At 59.5% G+C, this 7070-nt stretch overlaps 1 long non-coding RNA gene across 4 annotated transcripts; it reads left to right on the top strand.

The window, feature by feature from the left end:
• The first annotated feature begins 1021 nt into the window (after positions 1-1021).
• LOC114209806 (uncharacterized) lies at positions 1022-6342 on the top strand. 4 transcript variants are annotated; one of them, XR_003609417.2, is made up of 4 exons: positions 1022-1198; positions 1281-1404; positions 3686-3792; positions 4766-6342. It is a non-coding gene; the product is annotated as an uncharacterized LOC114209806 (long non-coding RNA). The 4 variants fall into 4 exon arrangements; XR_003609415.2 differs by having other exon boundaries at positions 3686-6342; XR_003609418.2 differs by having other exon boundaries at positions 1281-1432; positions 3686-6342.
• The last annotated feature ends 728 nt before the right edge of the window (positions 6343-7070 follow it).

The raw sequence follows: 7070 nt of genomic DNA, 5'->3' as shown, positions 1-7070 counted from the left end.
GCAAAGTAAGGCATCAAGGAGAGGTCAAGCAGAATGTGCTGGTCTCTGCTCTTGCAATAGGGCAGTAGGACAGGAATGGGGGACTCAGAAGAGGGAAGATGAGAACCAAAAAAGGCAGCGCCATCCTCTGCCCAGCGGGCAGCCTTGGCAGGCCTCGCGTGGGAAGCCCCAGTCAGGTCCGAGGGTAACTCTCCTGGCAATGGGGCAAGTGGGGCTTGACTCTCAGATTGCAGCTATGGGATTTTAGCGCATCCCCTTAGCAAACCTGAGATTCAGGGCAGCGCCAGTGCCATGAGGTGCTGGCCAAGGAAGGGGGGTCTGGAAGTGGCTTCAGGGAACCCTGCCTCCTCTTCTGGGGTGGCTGTGGAGAATGAGGCTGGGTGGTCCCAGATCCCCGGGGTCACAGGGGGAAGACCTGTAGCCATGTGCGGGGACCCCATACTTCGGCAGCACCTGCCCCCCAACGCCAGTGACCTTCAGGGGCCAGAAGGGACCAGCCCTGTCCCACCCACGTGCGTGGAAGAATGCAGAGACTTCCATACAGAACTTGGACCCCGTCTTCCCACCTCCACAAGGTCACATGCACGTCTCTCTGCACCAGGCAATTATCTTGACTAGGAGGAGGGGCAAGTGGTGAGAAAACCCCGGAAAACTAAGCATCTGGCTCTAGGGAGACTGAGTTAACATACAGAAATGGAGATATCTCTAATGAGCCAGCTAAAGATTTCTGCTTGTTTCTTTTCTTTTCTCTTTTCCTTTCCTTTCCTTTTTCTTTCCTTTCTTTTCTTATTTTTCTTTTCCTTCCTTCCTCCCTCCCCTCTGCCCTCCTTCCTTCCCTCTCTTCCCCTCTCTCCCTCCCTCTCTTCCTTCCTTCCTTGCCTGCTAACAGGTGCCCAGGTGTGGCAGAGTAGGAGGTGTCCCAGGCATGGCTGTGGCAGGGACATCTGGTAGAGTGGAGGGGCCAGAGGAGGTGCTATGCAGGTGGTTTGGGTGGTTTGGGTTTCCTCTAGAACACAACAGGAAGATTATGTGCAGTGTAAGCAGAGGCATGAAGGGATAAGCGTGGTGAATTAGAAAGATCGTCCAGGCAGTAGGGAGGATGCCGTAGACAGGGTGAGTCCAGGAGGAGAGGGCGGTAACGCGGGCTATGCGTGCGTGAGTGGAAGAAGGAATCGAAAGGGGAGAACAAGCCCGAAAGGTCTGTAGAAGGACGAGCAGTCCCCCCATCTGCCTACAGAATGAGATGCCGCAGCCCATCTCAGACACAGTGTCTCCTTCAGGTCTTGCACTGAGCCCAGCCCTCTGCTTTGAAAGACCTCTTGGCCCCAACAGCCTGGCCCCGCGCTGACCCAGCCGACCCCTGCCCCGGTCTGCTGCCCTCATCCCAGAGGAAGGCGCAGCATGGTAAGAAGCCGGCCTTTACCGGAAAGTGGTGAGGACGCCATGGAGGCCTGTGAATTGGGACGTGCTGGGCAAAACTGGCAGGCGGTGGGGAGGCCACTCAGGGGCCGATGGCTGCATGGCAGCCTGAGGAAAGGAGGTGAGGGCTGAAGGCAGTGTGGGGAGGTCCAGCCAAAGATGAGAGACCTGGCCACAGTTCAGGCCCGCTCTGGGGAGCCTGAGGAGCAGTGTGGGCACCTGGGAAATGAGCAATAGGAGAGAATCTCGCTGTCCACCTGAGAGGTGCCTGGGAGTGAGGGAGATAGCCCCGTACTGAAGTCTACGTCCTCTGGTCACAAACAGAGCCTGTGATTCCCCAGGGCCAGCGAGAGTTACCCCCACCCCCAAATTCTCAAACCCCTCCGTGGAGTCAGCTGTGTTGCTCTCTCCCCACAGCAGGTGGCGCCATCGTGCTGGGATTGGTGACCGAGGGGCCAGAAACCCAACGGGGGCGGGGGCGGGGGCGGGAGGTGCAGGCGAGGCCTGGAGCCAGAGCAGGGAGCTGCTGGGGTGGGGGCACTCCAGTTCTACCTTCTGGAGGACCCTGGGCTCCCTCCCTCGTTCCTACCTGTTCCATTCCTCCCCGCACCCCTCCATTGGCTTCATGCCAGGGTCTGCCTGCCTCTCCCCTCTGTCCCTGCTCCCCTGGCTGTCCCCTGCCCCACCATTCCTGCTTCGCTTTCCTCTTTCTGCTGGGGTCCACTCTGAGCCATCCTGGCAGGGTAAGGGAACTCCAGGTCCAAGCCAGGGAGCTGTGTTTGGCAATGGGACTGTCACCGTGGGGGTCTAGCCTGAGCAGCTCCCAAAGGCTTGCCCACCCCTGACACCCTCAGGAAGTATTCCATGCCCCCCGCTAGGGGAGTTCCCAGTGGGTTCCCAGGAACATCTGCTAGTGACAAGAGGGGCAGGGCAGAGGGAGTATTTGCTCTGACAAAAGAAATTACAGCAGCTCCCAGGGTGGTGAGAACCCTTGCATCTCCTAATCTGAGGACTTCAGTCAACGAGAAAAACCAGAGGAGCCTCTTCTCTCCCCACTTCTTCCTTTCGTGGCCTTGGGCAGGCGGCCCACTCATGGCAGGGTGAATGGCAGCTGCCCCAGGTGGTACAGGGAGTCAGATGGGCCCAAGTGGGCAGTGGGCCGCAGAAGCAGGGTGCCCTTCTGAAGGAGCGGGTGAGGGCAGGGCAGGCCCCCAGGGACACATCCCAAGGGACCCCGAGTCCCTTGGCTGAGGGTGTGGGGGGCACAAGGGCCTGGGGGGATAAGAGCAGGAAGAGGAAGGCCCCCGGGGGCCATCCGCCCTGCACAGCCCCCAACCAGCCACTCCCTCAGCCTAGATTTTATGGATTGCTGTTGTGTCTTTTTAGATTCTAAATTGATGTCATGGATTTGGTAAGGGATGAGGGTACCTGGGAGACAACGGGGCAGAATATTTTAAGGAAGAGCTGTATGGTAGCCAGAGGTGCCTGCTCCCTGGGCCCGGCTTGGACACCCCCAGTGTCCTCCCCCCCCGCCCCCCGCAACCCGCCGCCCCTGGCCATCACCTAGGTCCTTAGCTCAGTTGGTGGTTCCTACATCCGGTTCCATTTTAGCTTTAAAAAAAAAAAAAAAAGAAAAGCCAATTTGCCATCTTCTGTCTTCCTAAGGATGGGGTGCCGTCTCTAATCCCTTCTTGTTCACCTTGAACTTTGGGGTGGTTGGTGTGGCGGAGCAGCGGTGCGTCTGCAGGTTACATGTGAGCTCTTGTTTCCAAGTGCGCCCGGGGCAGGGGCAGGCGGGTTGGTGCTGAGGAGGCTGGGAGGGAGGAAGTGTGAACAGAGGGGAGCGATGAGAGAGAGGGTACCTGAGAGGGGAGGTCAGGAATGGCTGGGCAAGAAGAGGCCACTGACGGTTGCGGTCACTGCTCTCGAGAGGATGCACGAAGCACCCGGCAGTGACCGCGGGGCTGCCCAGGGGAGGAAAGGGCCCGGCGGCGGCAGGGACTGCACTTGAGGCTGGACCAGGTGGGCAGCCTCAGGGCCAGCCAGAAATGTCCTCATCGGTTCTGGAACCAGCGAGCACACTGGGCTGGAGTGGGGGCGGGAGGGCACGAGGACAGACTTCTCAGACACGACGGGCAGCGGCTGGGGGAGGTCTGGGGTGGCAAGGCCGGCTTTGGGAACTCTGCTGCATGTCTGGAATTTATAAGTTGTCTCCTGCCCGGTTGCTCTGCAAGAAAGTAACTTCTTGCTTGATTTGTGGCTGGAGGTGATATTGATGACAGACCTACTAATTCTGCTCGTTGTCCACGGTGGGAGGAAGGCGAAATCATGGCTCCCGGCCCCTGAGGGGGCTTACAGCGCAGCTGGTGAGAGGTAAGAAGCGGCAAAGGAGCATCTGTGTAGGAGGGACCGGGAGGTTGAGATCCGGGTGGGCTCTAGGAGGACTTCTTGGAGGAGGAACAACATTCAGCTGGGGAGAGGGGGAGGCTTTCTGAGGTTGTAGCTGTGCAAACAAAGGCATTGAGAAGGGGTGGAAGTTTGGGAGGATGGGCAGAGACGAGGGGACACTGAAGAAGGACCTGGCATACAGTGACACCAAGCAGATTTTCTAAGGAAGGAATGGAAGGTGGTGGGAGAACGGAGGGGCTGAGAGTTGCTCTCAGAGGCCGGTCCCCCAAGCCCCATCAGCCCTGTGGCAGACAGCTGCCAAAGCACCCTACTTGGACGGCCCTAGGGCAGACCCTCATCCCCCCAGCTCCCCTCCTGGGCTTGCTCGGAACATGAGGCTGAGGCTTAAGAACAGGAATGTGGCCAAACCCGACCCCTGGGCCTCTTCCTCAGGGCCTGTCTCCACCTCATTTCTTGCCAAGCAGCAGCTCCTCTAGTGCCCTGCTGGAGGCAGGGGTGTTTGTCACCCCGGAGGTGACAGACCGTCCAGTAACCCCCTACCAAGATGGCAGCGTAGCAAGACAGCAGGGCCTTTGTCTGGTCCTGACCCTGCTGGGAGGCCCGGCCAGCCCGAGTTTGCTCAGTGTTAATTATTGACCAGGTGCCCAGGGACAGTGCCCCTCTGGCCAGCTGCATGGAGGGCACTCAGGGCTGGGGCCTTGGCCTCCCACAGCATCAGGTGGGGCTCACCTGGGTCCAGGTGAGGAGAGGACCCTGGCCTTGGGTGAGGATCAAGGAAACCCAAGTGTTTCCCCCACTGCTCCTGGGGCCCAGTATTAAGTGAGGTGCAGAACGGGCCCAGTCCAGAGTAGCTGAAAACTCTGTGTATGGAACTGCCTTGTTCTGACCCTCCAGAAGGACAGGAGGGGGGTAATAGAAACACCTTAACCCCCAACAGGAAGGAGATGGAGGATGGACAGAAGGTGAGGGTGTGAGGTTCTCTGGGGAGGTCACAACACAGCGGCCCCACCCGGAGCAGCACGGGGCCACGGACCCTCTGATCGGAAGCAGCAGCCTGACAGAGCATTTGGGGGGTTGATTCATTCCGGGCCCGAGAGGAGAGGGCTAAGGACGCCAGCCCTGGCCCCACCACCTCTGACCAGGAGCTCCAGGTAATTCTGACATGGACTGCTCCAGAGCCACCTGAGGAGGCCTCAGCCAGGAGCGAGGAGGAGGGTGCACGGAATGATTTGCACATCAGGAGACAGGAGGTAGAGGAGGAGAGGAGAGAGCAAGAGCCATGTTGTTAACGGGACCTCCCGCTCCTGGTGCTCCTCAGAGTGTGAGCGGTCCCAGTTGGTCACCCTCAATAGCCCTGAGAGCTGGGCCCAATGACTGGTCCCTTTTGATAGATGAGGAAACGGAGGCTCAAGTTGGTCACCTGCCCAAGCGTCCCAGAGTTGAGGCAGAGCCGAGGCGGTCTGACTCCAGACCTGTGCCGTTGTTTTATCGGCCAGGGGCAGGGTAGGGGGTACGGCAGGGAGAGGAGAGGCCCCCAGGAAGAGTGAAAGAAGAGAATAGCCCAGGGGCCTGAGCCCCTGGCTCAGGGTGTCCCCGGGGTGGAGGTGGGTGGGGCTCTGGCTCCTTCAGAGACTGAAGCCTGATCGCCCACCCCATGTTCTCCCCAGGGGAAGGCAGCCTCGGGGGGCCTGGCCTCTGGGTGTCAGGCAAGTGTGTCCCAGGCCTTGAAAGGAAGGGCCCGCCAGCCTCACCCCCTCTCCTCAACCCCACCTCCCCTTCCCCTTTGACTTCACCTGTGAGAAGTCAATATTGATGTTTTATGACCCAGGATAAACACACACTTTTTTCCTCCCATGGAGGGGTTATCTGGTCTGGAGGGTTAATCAGTGACCACTGGGGGTGGGGGTAGCACCTTTCGTCTCTGAGAAGAAAGCACCCATTCAATTCAATCCCTTCGGCCTGGCCCCTTCGCCCCTCCCCAGCCCAACTCTTTCACCCCGTCCCTGCCATCCATGGGACTGACCTGGCCCAGCCAGTGGGGCAGGCCAGGGCTTTTGGAGATCTGAGGCTGGAGTCTGAGTTGCGGGGGCGGGGGGGGGGGGTGCTGGCGCTGTGAAGTAGGCTGCATCCAAGGAAAGCATCCCTGAAGCCCTTTGCCCTGTGCGTGGTGGTTTTCACGGCAATCTGTTGGCAGGACAGGTGGCGCCTGCACGTGGCTGCCGTGGGTCCAGCTAGGTCAGGCGCGGTGAGAGGGAGCGAGCCCTGTCCCTCGGGAGCTGTGCGCACAGGAAATAAGACTCACGTGGCAGAGCACACAGAGAAGACCCGAGGTGCTGCCGGCCATTCCCCAACACGTGCGCCAGCCCTGATTCACCTGCTTTGCGGCCTTGGAGGCTGGCTTAACCCCGCCGGGCCTCAGGTACCTCACCTCTCTTTCCAGGGGTGGGTTCAAGGATCGGAAGAGATCCTGCCTGTCCTTAAGAGTGTGGAGAAAATAAAGTGACTATAATTCAAGCGGATTGGAGTCTTCTCTGCCTTCTACCCCTGGGAGTAATTCACCTCTGGGTGTGATGGCCCTTTTGCTGAGGGAACCATCTCTGGATGGGCCCCTTGGGTTTGGAAGACTTGATGCCCCGGCACGTAGCCTGAGGGGCAAGCTGAGAGGAAGCAAGCCTGAACTGGCTGGTGAAACGTGAGGGGAACGGGGTTGCCGTGGCACAGGACATCGAGGGGGGGCCCCCCGGCACCCGGAATGGGCAAGAATGGAGAGACAGCTGGCCGCTGAGAGAAGGCTGAAAGGTGAAAACCACTGCGGGGGGCGGAGTGGGAACGACGGAGGCGCACCTCCGAGGAGACATTCCCGGCAGTGGGGAATGACCAGCACATTCTGAGGCGGTACTACGTGACCTTGAATGGGAAGCCGTTTTCCACCCTGTACTGTTATCACTAACCATTAGTCCTGAACTTGAAGAACCTCTGCCACACACCTCAGCCTTGGTCCTTGGGACACAGGGAGGGAGGAAGGAGGAGACCGGCGTCAGCTCAGCAGGGGCAGGGCGGAGAGGGGGGCGCAGGGCGGAGAGGGGACGGCAGGCATGGGGCTGAGGACCCTGGAGAAGCACACTCCATCCGGAGAAAGTGCCCGCCCGGAAAGCCCTCGGGAATATCGGGCACGGGAGGTGATTCCACAAAGCTGGAGAGCCTGAAGACATACAGGCTAAGCATGCTGCAGGTGACATTGG

The sequence above is a fragment of the Eumetopias jubatus genome, unplaced genomic scaffold (genome assembly GCF_037043125.1).
Source record: "Eumetopias jubatus isolate StellerSeaLion01/CBP00866 unplaced genomic scaffold, mEumJub1_p1.0 scaffold_9, whole genome shotgun sequence".
Taxonomy (NCBI): Eukaryota; Metazoa; Chordata; class Mammalia; order Carnivora; family Otariidae; genus Eumetopias; species Eumetopias jubatus.
This window is presented reverse-complemented; position numbering and strand designations above follow the sequence as displayed.